Source organism: Trichomycterus rosablanca, chromosome 19, assembly GCF_030014385.1.
Source record: "Trichomycterus rosablanca isolate fTriRos1 chromosome 19, fTriRos1.hap1, whole genome shotgun sequence".
Lineage (NCBI taxonomy): Eukaryota > Metazoa > Chordata > Actinopteri > Siluriformes > Trichomycteridae > Trichomycterus > Trichomycterus rosablanca.
The window spans coordinates 28,185,450-28,199,650 of NC_086006.1; the positions used below are offsets into that span (position 1 = coordinate 28,185,450).

General features: G+C 48.7%; 1 protein-coding gene across 1 annotated transcript in view; it reads left to right on the plus strand.

Annotated features, from left to right (window-relative positions):
- LOC134333207 (cadherin-4-like) overlaps positions 1 to 14,201 on the plus strand; it is a 200,922-nt gene that overhangs the window by 33,047 nt on the left and 153,674 nt on the right. The window lies entirely within an intron of this gene.

The window sequence follows — 14,201 nt, forward strand, 5'->3', positions numbered from 1 at the left end:
CTGACCTGGTCTGACCTGGCCTGGTCAGGGCTGTGGTGGTTCCTGAGCCTTTAAGGCGTGCCTTTTACCGTGAGGAACGAGGTAGGGCGACGCCTTCAGGCTTTAAAGAACCAGCGCATGATGATGATGACCACTGAGCGATTGGACAAGACGGCCAGAAGAGAAAATGAGCTCCTGAAGCATATCAAGTCCCGCAGGTTATGTTACGTATGATGAGTGTGTCAAGGGCCTTGCTCAGGGGCCCGACAGGCTGCCAACCCACAACCTTCTGATCGATAGTCCAAACCTCGTCCCACTAGGCTGGCACTGTCCTGAATTCAAGACTGTTATATAGCATTTGTGCTATAATTTCTAGCCTATAATTTCTAGAATTTTGATTAGAAATGGGGGCAAGAAGCTGTGGACGTTATTATGAAGTCGATCCAGCTTTGATGCTGTAACAGGCTCCGCTCCCTTAGCTTTAGCACACTAAATAGACTTAGATTCCAACACTGTTCCGATTCAGCCGACAGGTGTTCAATCGTGGCAACGTCCACATACTTTTGGTATCAGTAGGGCTTTGTTAAGTGTGTTCCTCCGTGACAGGAAGTTGTTTAGGATCAGGGCGAGGTCGCCGCCGCTGTGATGTAATGAAATGTGATTTAATGTCGGGTGCAGGAGTGACAGACTTCGTTAAGATTTAACGGGAGGAGACGCGCCCCCGCCAGTCCTCATTACACTCCACACACACACACACACACACACATTGTAGAAGTGTGTATGAGGTGTGTGTGTGTGTGTGTGTGTGTGTGTGTGTGCTGGTCTCTTGACAGCAGAACCTACAAGACGTAACTGACGCTGTTTGTTGTAGTTTATGTTTACACGGCTGTATAAAACCCTACAATCACTCACATCAGAAGTATGTGGACGCCTCGCTATGAGCTTCAGAGAGAGAGAGTAATGGGAAGAGTGGCAGTGAAAGGGAGAGAAGGGGTGTAAGAGGGGTAAGGAAATGTTAGGATGGAGAGAGAGGAGGTTAGGGAATATCGGGGTGCAGGAAGATGAGGGGTTAGTTAATATTTGAAACAACATTACGGTGATGGCAGCGGGTTTAGGGAACATTAGGGTGATGGGAGAGGGTTATGGAACATTAGGGTGGGTGGAGACAGGGTTAGGAACATAAGGGTGATGGGTTAGGGAATGTTAGGGTGGGTGGAGAGGGGTTAGGGATTGTTGGGGTGGTGGGTTAGGTGGGTTAGGGAACCTTGGGGTGGGTGGGAGAGAGGAGGTTATGAAAAGTCAGGGCTGGGGAGAGGGGGTTAGGGATCATTGGGGTGGCAGGAGAGAGGGCTTGGGGAACGTTGTGAGGGGGGTTAGGGAACATTATGGTGACAAGGACTGTCAGGGTGGCGGAAAAGGAGTTAGGGAACGCTGGGATGGTGGGTTAAGGGGGTCAGGGAACATTTGGATTGCCGAAGAGGGTTTAGGGTGGTGGGAGAGGAGGATTAGGGAACATTAGGGGTGTGGAAAATAGGTTAGGGAATGTTGAGGTGGGGCGTGGGGTTAATCATTGTTTTTTCAAAGCGTCCGGATGTAGTTTTTTGGTCCCAATACTTTTGGTAGCATTTGCAGAGAAGCAGCTCTGTATCGGGATGCTCCCTCCACCATACTTCACTGCTCCAGACGTGAGCAGCCGTTGTTGTTTGTGGTGCGTTTCTGTTAACGCTGGTGTATTAAACCCCACACCTCAAAAGTATGTGGACGCTGCGCTATAAGCTTGAGAGAGAGAGAGTGGCAGGAAGACCGTGGCATCTAAAGGGAGTGGCAGTGACGGGGGGGGGGGCAGATGAGACGGGCAGAACAAACCCGGCGGGGAGTAAAAATGGCACTTTGGTGTTCAGTGCACGTCTGCAGCAGAGGCGACATGAACAAAGTGACAGTGTGTGAAGCAGAATCCCTAAAAGCAGAGGAAGAGCGAGAGAGGGGCGAGGGGCGAGGGGCGAGGCGGCACTGAATCCAGATTGGCATTGAAGGTTAGAGATGGAGAGGGGTGATTTTAACTCACGCTGAGGGCATTAAAGGCTGTTAAACAGTTAGGAAATGTTGGAGTGGGGTTGGGGGGGGGGTAGAAAATATTAAGGTGGTGGTGGGGATGGGGGGGGTGTTAGGAAGTGTTGGGGTAGTGGAAGGGGGTTGGGAAATGTCGGGTGGTGGAAGTGGATTCAGGAAATATTGTGGTGGGGATGGGTTAGGATATGTCATGGTAGGGAAGTGGGCTTAGGAAATATTGGGGCTGGGAAAGTGGGGGGTAGGATATTTTGGGGTGGTGGGGGGTTAAAATATTGGGAAGGGGTATTTAGGAAATGTTAGGGTGGGGAGAGGGGGGTTAGAAATGTTGGGATGGGGAAGGGGGGGTTAGGGAATGCTCGGGTGGTGGGGGGCCACTAAACATTGGGGTGGGGATGAGTTAGAAAATGTACGCGGGGGTACACTCATGCTGGAACAGGAAGGGCCTTCCCTAAACTGTTACTTTAAACTATAACAGATGTACGAGATACTTCTGCCGCTCCAGCCTCCAGGGTTCCGTCGCCCGCGCCGATGCCCGTCCGCTGCAGTAATGATTAATTAAAGTGAGGCGGGTCGTTAGCGGTTCTCTCCGGCGGCAGGATGGGGGTGAGCGCTGGTACCTGGGGGGGGGGGGGGTCACAAACATCTATAAGGTGAAGAGAGAAGCAAACCGACCCCAATTAACCCCGAATGAAGTCCTGTGGGCACCCTCCGCCGCACTCCACAGCCAGGAGATCAGAGAGCTGGATCCATTCCTCAGGCTCGTCGGTGGTGATGGTGTTGAGTTTGAATCCCTGTCATGTGGCCGAGTGTAACTGGGAGTGTAACTGGGTAAGATTTAGCAGTGTGTCTGTAGGAATTTGTGCCTGGCTTTTAATCGAGGTTCCGATTCATCCCAAAGTTTCCTCAGACCAAACCACGTCTTTATCCTGATGGAACCAGAAGTGGGCGGGGCTACAAGCCTGGATGTAACAATAAGTGGAGTGGCCGTCTATATACTTTTGACCACCTAGTGTACAATACATGGCTGAAAGTATTCGGACGCCTGACTGTGAGCTTGTGTGTGTGCATGTCTGTATGTGTGAGTGTGTGTGTGTGTGTATCGGTGTGTGTCTGTGTCTGTGTGTGTGTCTCTGTGTGTGTGTGTGTGCATGTCTGTATGTGTGAGTGTGTGTGTGTGTGTGTGTGTGTGTGTATCTGTGTATGTGTGTATCGGTGTGAGAGTGTGTGTGTGTGTGTGTGTGTGTGTGTGTATGTGTGTATGTGTGTGAGAGTGTGTGTGTATGTGTGTGAGTGTGTGTGTGTGTGTGTCTTTCTCTGTGTGTGTAAGTGTGTGTTTTTGTGTGTGTGTGTGCATGTCTGTGTGTATTGGTGTGAGAGTGTGTGTGTGTGTGTGTGTGTGTATCTGTGTATGTGTGTATCGGTGTGTGTGTGTGTGTGTGTGTGTGAGATGAGAGGAGTTTTGATTGGATTTGCAGGCGAGCGATGGCAGTTAGCCATTAGCCGCGGGCGCTAGTGCATGCGGTGGGTCGTGATTGAGGCTGGAGTGTGGGTTGTGGTGCCAGGGGAATAAGAAGATGAGTCTGCCCCGGTGCATTGTGGGAGAATAAGCCACCCAGGTTGGCGCTCGTGGCCCAGATACACATCCTCTTCGGTTTGAAGATCCGAGACGGCGTCTGTCCGTCAGGATCAGAGAGAGAGAGAGAAGAGAGAGGCGCTGAGAATGTACAAAAAGCGAAGGGAAAAATGGGAGAGTATGTGCTGGGGTGGTGCTATCAGTCGGGCGGGCGCCTACACGGGCACACGATTGGCTGGGGGTCTGTAAGGGAAGGGACGACGACTGAAACAGGGTTCCTTGTCACTGGTGTGAGTGCGGCCTCTGCTGACCGGTCGAGGCACCTGCACAAGGATCACGGACACTGCGCTCTGTGAGACTCCGCCCCTGGTAGGTGAAAAGAAGCGGTCAGCAGCGATGTGTGTGTTGAAGGGGGCACGTGACCGCCTCGGCCCTCCTCAATCGGTTGGACACGACTGGACCAGGTGGCACTAAAAATTGCTAATGGAGTGGAAGATGGTAGTCCACTACTGCTGAAGTCGGGGGTCCACGGTTCGAATCCCGGAAGCGCTATCGGCCAGTCAGGCGTCTGCACGGACACGATCGGCTAACATCCGAGAGAGAGGGACGGTCGAAACAGCCTAGCCGTTGGGAGGTGCGCTTCACTTGTCGGTGCACTCTCAGTGCAGGTCCCAAGTCCGGATAGAAAGAGCTAAACGCTCCTCCTGAACATCTGAAGATCTTCCTGTCCAGCTTCATGAAGATCCACGACTCTGGGCGTAATTCTGTAGCGATCGATCCGCCCGAGCCGCCCGGACACGAGAAAATAAAAGAGAAAGAAAATTCAGATGAAGGGAGGAGAAAGCGGCGGCGGTGGCCTCCGCTAACTCACCGCGGCGGAACAAAAAGAATGATAAACACGAGGAACGCGGCGAGATTAGCCATCGTGAAATCCCCATCTGCTCAGCGCCTGCTTTACTGACACTCTCAATCTGTTCTTTCTCTCTCTCTCTCGGCCGAGCTTTCTCATTTCTCTCTCTCGCGTCTGTCAGTTCTCAGTTGTCAGTTTCTTCTGTTTTACACTCAGCCGCCATGCCAGAATGTTCTGCGGTTTGCTTCTTGGAGGACGTCCATCCTTGCTGTCCATCTCTGTCAGGAAAGCTGTTTGAGGAACAAACCGGAAGTTCCTGGCTGGGTTCCTCAGTAGATCGTCCATCCATTCCATCATCTTTCCATCTACACATCCATCTATACATCCATGTATACATCCATCCATCCGTCTATCTATCTATCTATCTATCTATCTATCTATCTATCTATCTATCTATCTATCTATCTATCTATCTATCTATCCGTCCGTCTGTCCAGCCATTCCATTCATCCAGCCGTCTATCCATCTGTCTATCTATCTGTTCATCTGTCCATCCATCCGTGCATCCCTCGGTCCAGTCGTCCATCCATTTATCCATCCATCAATCTATCCGTCTGTCCATCTATCTGTCTAGCCGTTCATCTGTCCATCTATCCATCAATTCATCCATCTCTACGTCCATCCAGCTGTCCATCTGTCCATCCATCACTCCAACTGTCTGTCCAGTCGTTCATCCGTCTATCTTTCCGTCCATCTATACATCCATCCATCTATACATCCATCCATCCTTCTGTCCATCTATACATCCATCCATCTGTACATCTGTCTATCTATACATCCATTCATTCTTCCGTCCATCTATACATCATCCAACTATACATCCATCCTTCTGTCCATCTATACATCCAAACAATCCATCCTTCCGTCCATCTGTACATCCGTCCATCTATACATCCACTGTTGGGCCCCTGACCTAGGTCCTTAAACCTCAACTGCTTGAATTGTATTGGGTCATATATGTCTTAAGGTCATGGGTTCCAACTCCAACTTACCAGGTTTCATTCTGAATTTATTCCGACCTTAACACTTGTGGCTTGGGGCTGATGTTTCTCCTCCTATACTCCTCTTATGCTCCTTATCAAGGTTCTTGACCATCTCCTTTGGAGGACCTTTCCAAATCATGATCAGATGATGGTCCAGGATGCAAAAATCTGACCCAGCATTGATCCCAAAGACCCCGTGAAGACGTCTCATTTGATTTCTTTGGTAGTTACTCATAGCTCATGACCATGGACAGTGTGGACAGTGCCATAACCATCCAAAGTGATCCAGAAATCAGGAGCTCAAGTTGGTAAGACAGAAGATGTGGTGGGGAGAAGCATCTGCTGGAGGCAGTGATGGATGTTGGGATGCGGTGAAGGTGGAGGAGGTTTGAGGAGGAACGCTGGAACCATCCGTCTCTCTTTACGCTCTCAGTCACGCTCGGAGTTCCTCATCAGTTCCGTTCATGCGTTTCTTCTCCATGTGCTCAGACTCCCGGGAGAGAGGAAGGAAAACGCTCAAACTCCCAGATGAGGAACATCGGAGGAACATCGGCAGCTTTTATTACTGCTTTTATGTGGCCAAAATAATGTGGACACCACTGATATTCATGGACTTCATGGTGTCTTTAGCTGCATGCTTTTCTAATAGGTGTAAAACATGGATTATAGTTTATCGTTTCGTTCTTGAGAACTTCAGGAAGCTCCACCCTGAGACCCTCATGTTTGAGGTCTGGACCTGAACCCTGATTGAATACTCAGTCTGATTTAAACAAAGTCAACAGCCTCGTCAGAAGAAAATAAAAGATCTCAGCTCGACCAGACTAATCAGATCCGACAGCGAGGGCAGAAGCGCTGAAGGAGGACGTCCCCTAGATCCTCCTCAAAAACTCAGGATATCAGGGAGGTGAAAGAGAGCGAGAGGAACGTTCAGCATCTTAATTTAATCTGAAGGTGTTCTCCACATGTGAGTTAAACCTGGTTCCTGCAGGAGGGATGAAGAGAACGGGGCGAGGTTCTTCATCTGAAGATCAAAGTCTGGTGCAGAGACTGGGTTCCATACTAAGCCAAACTCCATCACTGACCCAAACTCCATCACAGACCCAAACTCCATCACTGACCCAAACTCCATCACTGTCAAATTTTTGATCAGATCACAGAAATACGAGTCTGGATACTTTCTTTCTTCTGTCTTATACTGTTGTTAGCTAGTCTTGGTCTTGTCTTGATCTTGGCTGGTTTGGGTCTTTGTCTTATATTGTCATTAGCTAGTCTTGGTTTTGGTTTGGGTCTTGGTTTTGTGTCGGTTTTGTCTTGGTCCTAGGTTGTGTAGGTATCAGCTTTGTCTTGGTCTTGATCCTAGATGGTGTGTCTATCAGTATTGTTTGGACTTGGTTCTAGGTTGTGTGGGTATCAGTCTTGTTTTGGTCTTGGTCTCGTGTCTTGGTCCTGGTCTTGTCTTGATCCTAGGTGGTGTGTCTATCAGAATTGTCATGGTCTTGTCTTGATCCTAGATTGTGTTGGTATCAGTCTTGTCTTGGTCTTGGCCCTGTCTTGGTCCTAGATGGTGTGTCTATCAGTATTGTTTGGACTTGGTTCCAGGTTGTGTGGGTATCAGTCTTGTTTTGGACTTGGTCTTGTGTCTTGGTCTTATCTTGGTTCTAGATTGTGTAGGTATCAGTCTTGGTCCTGTCCTAATCCTATGTGGTGTGGGTATCAGTCTTGTCTTGGTCTTGTCTTGGTCCTAGGTGGTGTTGGTATTTATCTCCATTCGTATGTGTACTGATGTTGACAGCAGTGTGTGTGTGTGTGTGTGTGTGTGTGTGTGTGTGTAATAGTGTGTGTAATAGGGTCACCGCTCCTGGGTTTCTGGAGGCAGCTCCAGTGGCTCATTCATCTCCGGGGTTATATTTAGGATGTACCACTGACATTTACCCACACCACCACCACCGGGTACAGGTGAGAGATACCGGCCCGGTGTGTGTGTGTGTGTGTGTGTGTGTGTGTGTGTTCTGGGTGACTTTGCCCGAATGGTAATACACTCCTGACACTCTGAGAAATGATTTGGCGCTGAACCCCGACGTGAGGATGGAGAGGAACCCAAAATAAAATGTGAATAAAGCAGATGGTTCTGACCTTCTCCTGGACTCATTATCAGGATGTTGTTTATATTCTGTGGTATAAAGAACACGCCACGCTAAACTGGCACATACATGGCACATACATGGCACAGTTCCAATTCATCCCAGTCATATCAGGCTGCTCTTGGTCCTGGGTGGTGTTGGGATCAGTATTGTTTTGGTCCTAGGTGGAGTGGGTATTAGATTTGTCTTGGTCTTAATCATGGTCTAGTCTTGGTCCTAGGTGGTGTGGGTGTCAGTCTAGTCTTTGTCTAGCCTTGGTCTTGTATTCTGGTCCTGGGTGGTGTGGTTATCAGATTTGTCTTGGTCTAGTCTTGGTCATGTTTTAGTCCTAGGTGGTGTGGGTTTCAGTTTTGTTGTGGCCTAGACTTGGTCCTAGATGTTGTGGTTACCAGTCTTGTTTTGGTCCTAGTCCTAGTCAGGTACACTCTGGCTCCAAGCCCACTGCAACCTCGACCATCATTCAGCGGTTACTGTGAATGACAGAGTAAGTGACTGGAGGTATAAAGCATCGCACGTTTGGACTCTTGAAGCTCCAGAGTATGTAAACAAACCCTGGTGCTTATAGTTCACCTGAGCAGCGGCTTAGAGAATCGGGGTTCGAACCTTAGCAGTGCTACCAACCAACCAGGCATCTGCACAGACACGATCGGCTACGTCTGAGGTATAAAGCATTGCACTTTTGGACACTTGATGCTCGATTGTATGTAATGAACCTAGGTGTGCATGGTTCACCTGAGCAGCGGCCTAGGGAATCAGGGTTCGAACCTCACCGGTGCTACCATCCATACGGACATCTGCACGGACACGATTGTCTATGAGGTATAAAGCACTGCACGTTTGGACACTTGATGCTCAGGAGTATGTAAACGAACTCTGCGGTGCTACCAGCCAGCCGGGCGTCTACACAGACACATCTACATTATGTCTGAGGAGGAGGGGTGTGGCCAAAGCTTTGAGATGGGTCGGCACCCTGTCCAGGGTGTTCCTGTCTCACGCCCAAGAAGGGATGGACCCCGACCCCTGGGACCCTGACCAGGATATGATGCAAACAGAGCTGAATTAAAGCCTGTAGTGAATTCAGGAGGGGAATTTACAGGTCAGGAAGTGTCATAGCCGGTTCCCTTTCAAGTTTAAGACGTTATGGTGGTACGTGAGACGGTCCGTGTGTTAATACGTGGAACAGAGGTCATTTTGGAGGTAATAACGGATGTGTTCCCCCTCCCGCTTTCACCCCCCCTGTAATTTTGGCGCGGAGGGACGAGCGAGCCGGCGTTTATACGCCAGCGTTATTTTATTTATTCCCGTTAATTTAGCCTCGACGCTAAGTGCTCACTTGGCCGGCGCTGGCGATATGATGAAAGCGGGCGAGGGCTGGGAGCGCGCCAGTGCTGAGCTCAGCTCCAGCGAGCGCCGTAAAATAATGGAGCTTATCTGAGGGGCGCAGGAGGCGAGGGGGGGGAGGAGAGAGGTACGGAGACGCTCCATTAGCTTTAGCGACGTCTTCATGTCGCCCCCCTCGCCCCACCCCCCTCGTCCCTCTCTGTCTTTTTCGGCTTTCTCGAATATCCTACAGCATTTAGAGGAGCGCTTTTAACCCAAAGTGGAACGTTTGTTCAAAAAAACTGAGGTCGCAGACTAGCACCACTTCTTTTCCACCCGTGTCTGTACAGACCTTCCCTAAACCGGTGCCCAAAAGTGGAAGCTTATCATTTTTCTGGGTCTCATTTTTCTGGGCTCAATACTGACCGATCTCATGTCACTTGCACCACCCCCACACTGGCCCGAGGAGAGCCGCAGACTAGCGCCACTTCTGTTCGGATCAGAAAAGGAACCTTCCCTAAACCGTTGGAAGCTTTTTTGTGTCGCATTTTTCTGCGTTTAAAACTGACCGATCTCTTGTTGCTTGCACCACCCCCGCACTGGCCGAGGAGAGCCGCAGACTAGCACGCGCCACTTCTATTCACCCGTGTCTGTACGGATCAGGTACGGACCTAAACTTTCCTAAACCGTTGCCCAAAAGTGGACGCTCATCTTTCTTTTTTTTGGTATTTCATTTTTCTGTGCTCAAAACTGACCGATCTCTTGTCGCTTGCACCACCCCCGCACTGGCCGAGGAGAGCTATGGACTAACATGCACCACTTCTTTTCAACCGCGTCTGTACAAATCATTAACGGTCCTTCCCTATACCGAAGCATTTTTTGTCTCATCTTTCTGTGGTCAAAACAGTAAAAACTGACAAATCTGTTGTACTACCTGCACTGGCCGAGGAGAGCCGCAGACTAGCACGCGCCACTTCTTTTCACCCGTGTCTGTACGAATCAGGAAAGGTTCTTCCCTAAACCGTTACCCAAAAGTGGAAGCTTATCATTTTATGGTGTCTTATTTTTTTGTGAACCAAAACTGTTAAAACTGACCGATCTCTTGTCGCTTGCACCACCCCCGCACTGGCCATGGAGAGCCGCAGACTAGCACGCGCCACTTCTTTTCATCCGTGTCTGTACGGATCAGGAAAGGACCTTCCCTAAACCGTTGGAAGCTTTTTTGTGTCGCATTTTTCTGTGGTCAAAACTGTAAAAACTGATCGATTTCTTGTTGCTTGCACCAACCTCGCACTGGCCGAGGAGAGTCGCAGACTAGCGCGCGCCACTTCTTTTCACCCGTGTCTGTTTGGATCAGAAAAGGTCCTTCCCTAAACCGTTGTGTCTCATTTGTCTGTGCTCAAATGCCCTACCTGAACTAAACATCCTTCAGCCTTTTGCAAAGGCTGTTAACAATATTTTGGACTGTGTCTGTGGGGATTTGTGTACGTTTAGTCAAAAGAGCATTTGTCAGGTCAGGAACCGACTCTTCAGCGTTCCAGTTCATCCCAAATCTTTTAAATGTGGTTGAGTTCAGGTTACTGCTGATCCTCTACCAAACTGTATGGATCATTAAAGGACCTTCCCTAAATTGTTACCTCAAAGTGGAAGCTTATCATCAAGACTAGCACGCACCTCTTCTTTTCACCCACAAGCGACGGACTCTCCCAGAGAGCCGCATCAGGTCCAGACCGGAGTGGATTCCTCGATCAGACAGCAGAGGTCGTAGTTCTGCATTTCTGCATGGCCAGGAAAAACCCCGCCCACCTGCTGTCCCTCAGGTCGCCTGTCGGACGCCCGGCCGGGTCGCTAGCACAGGTGAGATATGATCACGAGGACTGGAGAGAAGAGTGATAAAGGCCTGGACTACAGAACCACGCCCATTTTTGTGCACTGGTTCTAACTGAGTATGCACAAATGCAGAACTGCAGAACTGCGACCTCTACTGTCTGGTGGAGGGATCTGCACCGGTCTGTTCCTGATGCGGTTCTCTGGGAGAGTCTGCTGCTCACGGGTGAAAAGATGAGGCGCGTGATAAAAGATGATAAGGTTCCACTTTTGGGTAACGGTTTAGGGAAGGTCCGTTCCTGATCCATACAGTTTGGTGTAGAGGAACATCAGTAACCTGAACTCAACCCTGTTAAAAGATTTGGGATGAATTGGAACGCTGAAGAGTCGGTTCCCGACCTGAAAAATGCTCTTTTGAGTAAACGGACACAAATCCCCACAGACACAGTACAAAATATTGTTTAAAGCCTTTCCAAAAGACTGAAGGGGAGTTTGGGGAAGGACCTGAACCCCACTGAACTCCTTTGGGATGAATAAGAACTTCGGTTGTAACCCAGGCCTTGTCGTCTTCTCCAGTACACCAGTGTCTGAGCTTTTTCTGACCGACTGGACACAAATTCCCACAGACAGGTCTGAAGTCCACGTACTTACGATTCACCCAGCGCCTCGTCTCCGCTTTAATCTCTGTAACCGTTAACGACAGCCGCCCACGCCCGTCACCGCCCCCGTCCCCTCAGAACGCCGGATTCATTCGCTCGATTCTTCACGCGGTGACAAAACCTCGCGGCGATTTCACGCCGCTTCAGTACAGCGGTGACGGGACAGGAAGCGCCGACGCCCCCGATAACGCTAATCTATTTATTCCACCCGCTAACGAAGCGTGGCTAATCGCTAATGGCGCGATTTCACGGGCGGGTTTAGCTGGATCGGATCAGTCCGATTCGGTTTGTGGGTGCGCGGTTACGTCTGTGTGGGGTGGAGGCCGGTCAGCGTGGATCACATGAGGGCTGAGTTTAGTGTCAAGGGTCCTGGGCAACCAGAGATCTGATTTTAATGAAGTTATTCAGTTATTCAGGTTTGGTCATCGGTTGACTGGACAGGCACAAATTTCCACAGACACACATCGGTTTTCCAAATACTTGTGGACTTGGGTTCGATCCTCTTTGTCGCTTGTTGGGTTTCCTTCAGGTACAACCAGTGTTTCCGGGACGGGCTCCAAGCCCACTGCAACCTTGACCAACATGCTCCAGTTGAATGAGTAAATAATTGAAGGTATAAAGCATTGCATGTTTGGACTATTGAAGCTTTAGAGGATCTAAACAAACCCTGGTGCTCATAGTTCACCTGAGAGTGGCTTAGAGAATCAGGGTTCGAACCGGAGTTGTGCTATCAGCCGACCAAGTGTCCATACAGATACGATTGGCTATGTCTATGGTATAAAGCATTGCACTTTTGGACAGTTGGAGCTCCAGGTGATGTAAATAACCCTGGCACTTATGGTTCACCTGAGAGCAGCTTAGGGAATCAGGGTTCGAACCCGAGCAGTGCTATCAGCCGGCCGGGCGTCCGCACAGATACGGTTGTCTATGTTTATGGTATAAAGCACTGCACTTTTAGACTATTAAAGCTTCAGAGAGGAGCGAGAACGTTTCATCACGTCACTCTTCACCTCTCTGAGCTATAAATAAATATTAATGTTTAACCGTTAGTGTTTAATTAAAGTACAGATTGTAATGAAACACTCAGCTGTGAGAAATGATGAGTGGATTCTTACACACACACACACACACACACACACACACACACACACACTCCATATCTCTCTCTCACACACACACACGCACACACACACTGTGGGCTTTTAGTTTTTTGGGAGGAAGAGGTTCCGTCCCTTTAGTACAGTAACACCGAGTGAAATCAATACCGGGGAACATTAGAGATTGTTCTGCTGCCTCATTACGGCTCAGTGTATTACACACACACACACACACACACCGTATCTCTCTCACACACACACACACACACACACACACACACCGTATCTCTCTCACACACACACACACACACACACCGTATCTCTCTCTCTCTCTCTCTCTCTCTCACACACACACACACACACACACACACACACACACACCGTATCTCTCTCTCTCTCTCTCTCTCTCACACACACACACACACACACCGTATCTCTCTCTCTCTCTCTCTCTCTCTCACACACACACACACACACACACACCGTATCTTCTCTCTCTCTCTCTCTCTCTCTCTCTCTCTCTCTCTCTCTCTCTCTCTCACACACACACACACACACACACACACACACACACCGTATCTCTCTCTCTCTCACACACACAGACGCCCGCAATCAGTGTTTCAATTCATCTTTTTGGTGTTCAGTGAGGTTAAAGTCGAGGCTGTGACGTTCCTCCAGACTACAGCTAAACAGAGAAAGGCCCTTTCCCAATGTATTTATGGATAGACAGACAGATGGATAGACTGATGGATGGATGGATGGATGGATGGATAGGTGTACAGATGTACAGATGGATAGATGTGGTGTGTGTGATGTGAGGTGGTGTGTGTGTAAGTAAGATGTGATGTGGTGTGTGTGTGATGTGATGTGGTGTGTGTGTGATGTGAGGTGGTGTGTGTGTGTGTGTGATGTGGTGTGTGTGTGTGTGTGTGATGTGGTGTGTGTGTGTGTGTGTGTGTGAGCATCTCTGTAAAGCTCCAAACCGAACACGCTGTAGTCGCTGTAAACTAGAGCAGCTCAGAAATCCTCACCAAGATCACGACCACGTCACCGAGCGCCTCCGTTATTATTATTACTTTATTATATTTATTATAATTTATATATTTTATCTTTTTATTACATTTATTGTATTAATATTTATTATATTATATTTTCTTATACTTATTAAAATTATTACACTTCATATATTTACTTTATTTATTTCTTTTATTATATATAAACTATTTATTAGTATTACTTATTTTATATTTATTACATTTATATATTTACACCCATCAGCCATAACATTAAAACCACCTCCTTCTTCCTACACTCACTGTCCATTTTATCAGCTCCACTTACCATATAGAAGCACTTTGTAGTTCTACAATTACTGACTGTAGTCCATCTGTTTCTCTACATGCAGTGACACTGACATGGTGGTGGTGTGTTAGTGTGTGTTGTGCTGGTATGAGTGGATCAGACACAGCAGCGCTGCTGGAGTTTTTAAACACCGTGTCCACTCACTGTCCACTCTATTAGACACTCCTACCTAGTCGGTCCACCTTGTAGATGTAAAGTCAGAGACGATCGCTCATCTATTGCTGCTGTTTGAGTCGGTCATCTTCTAGACCTTTATCAGTGGTCACAGGACGCTGCCCAC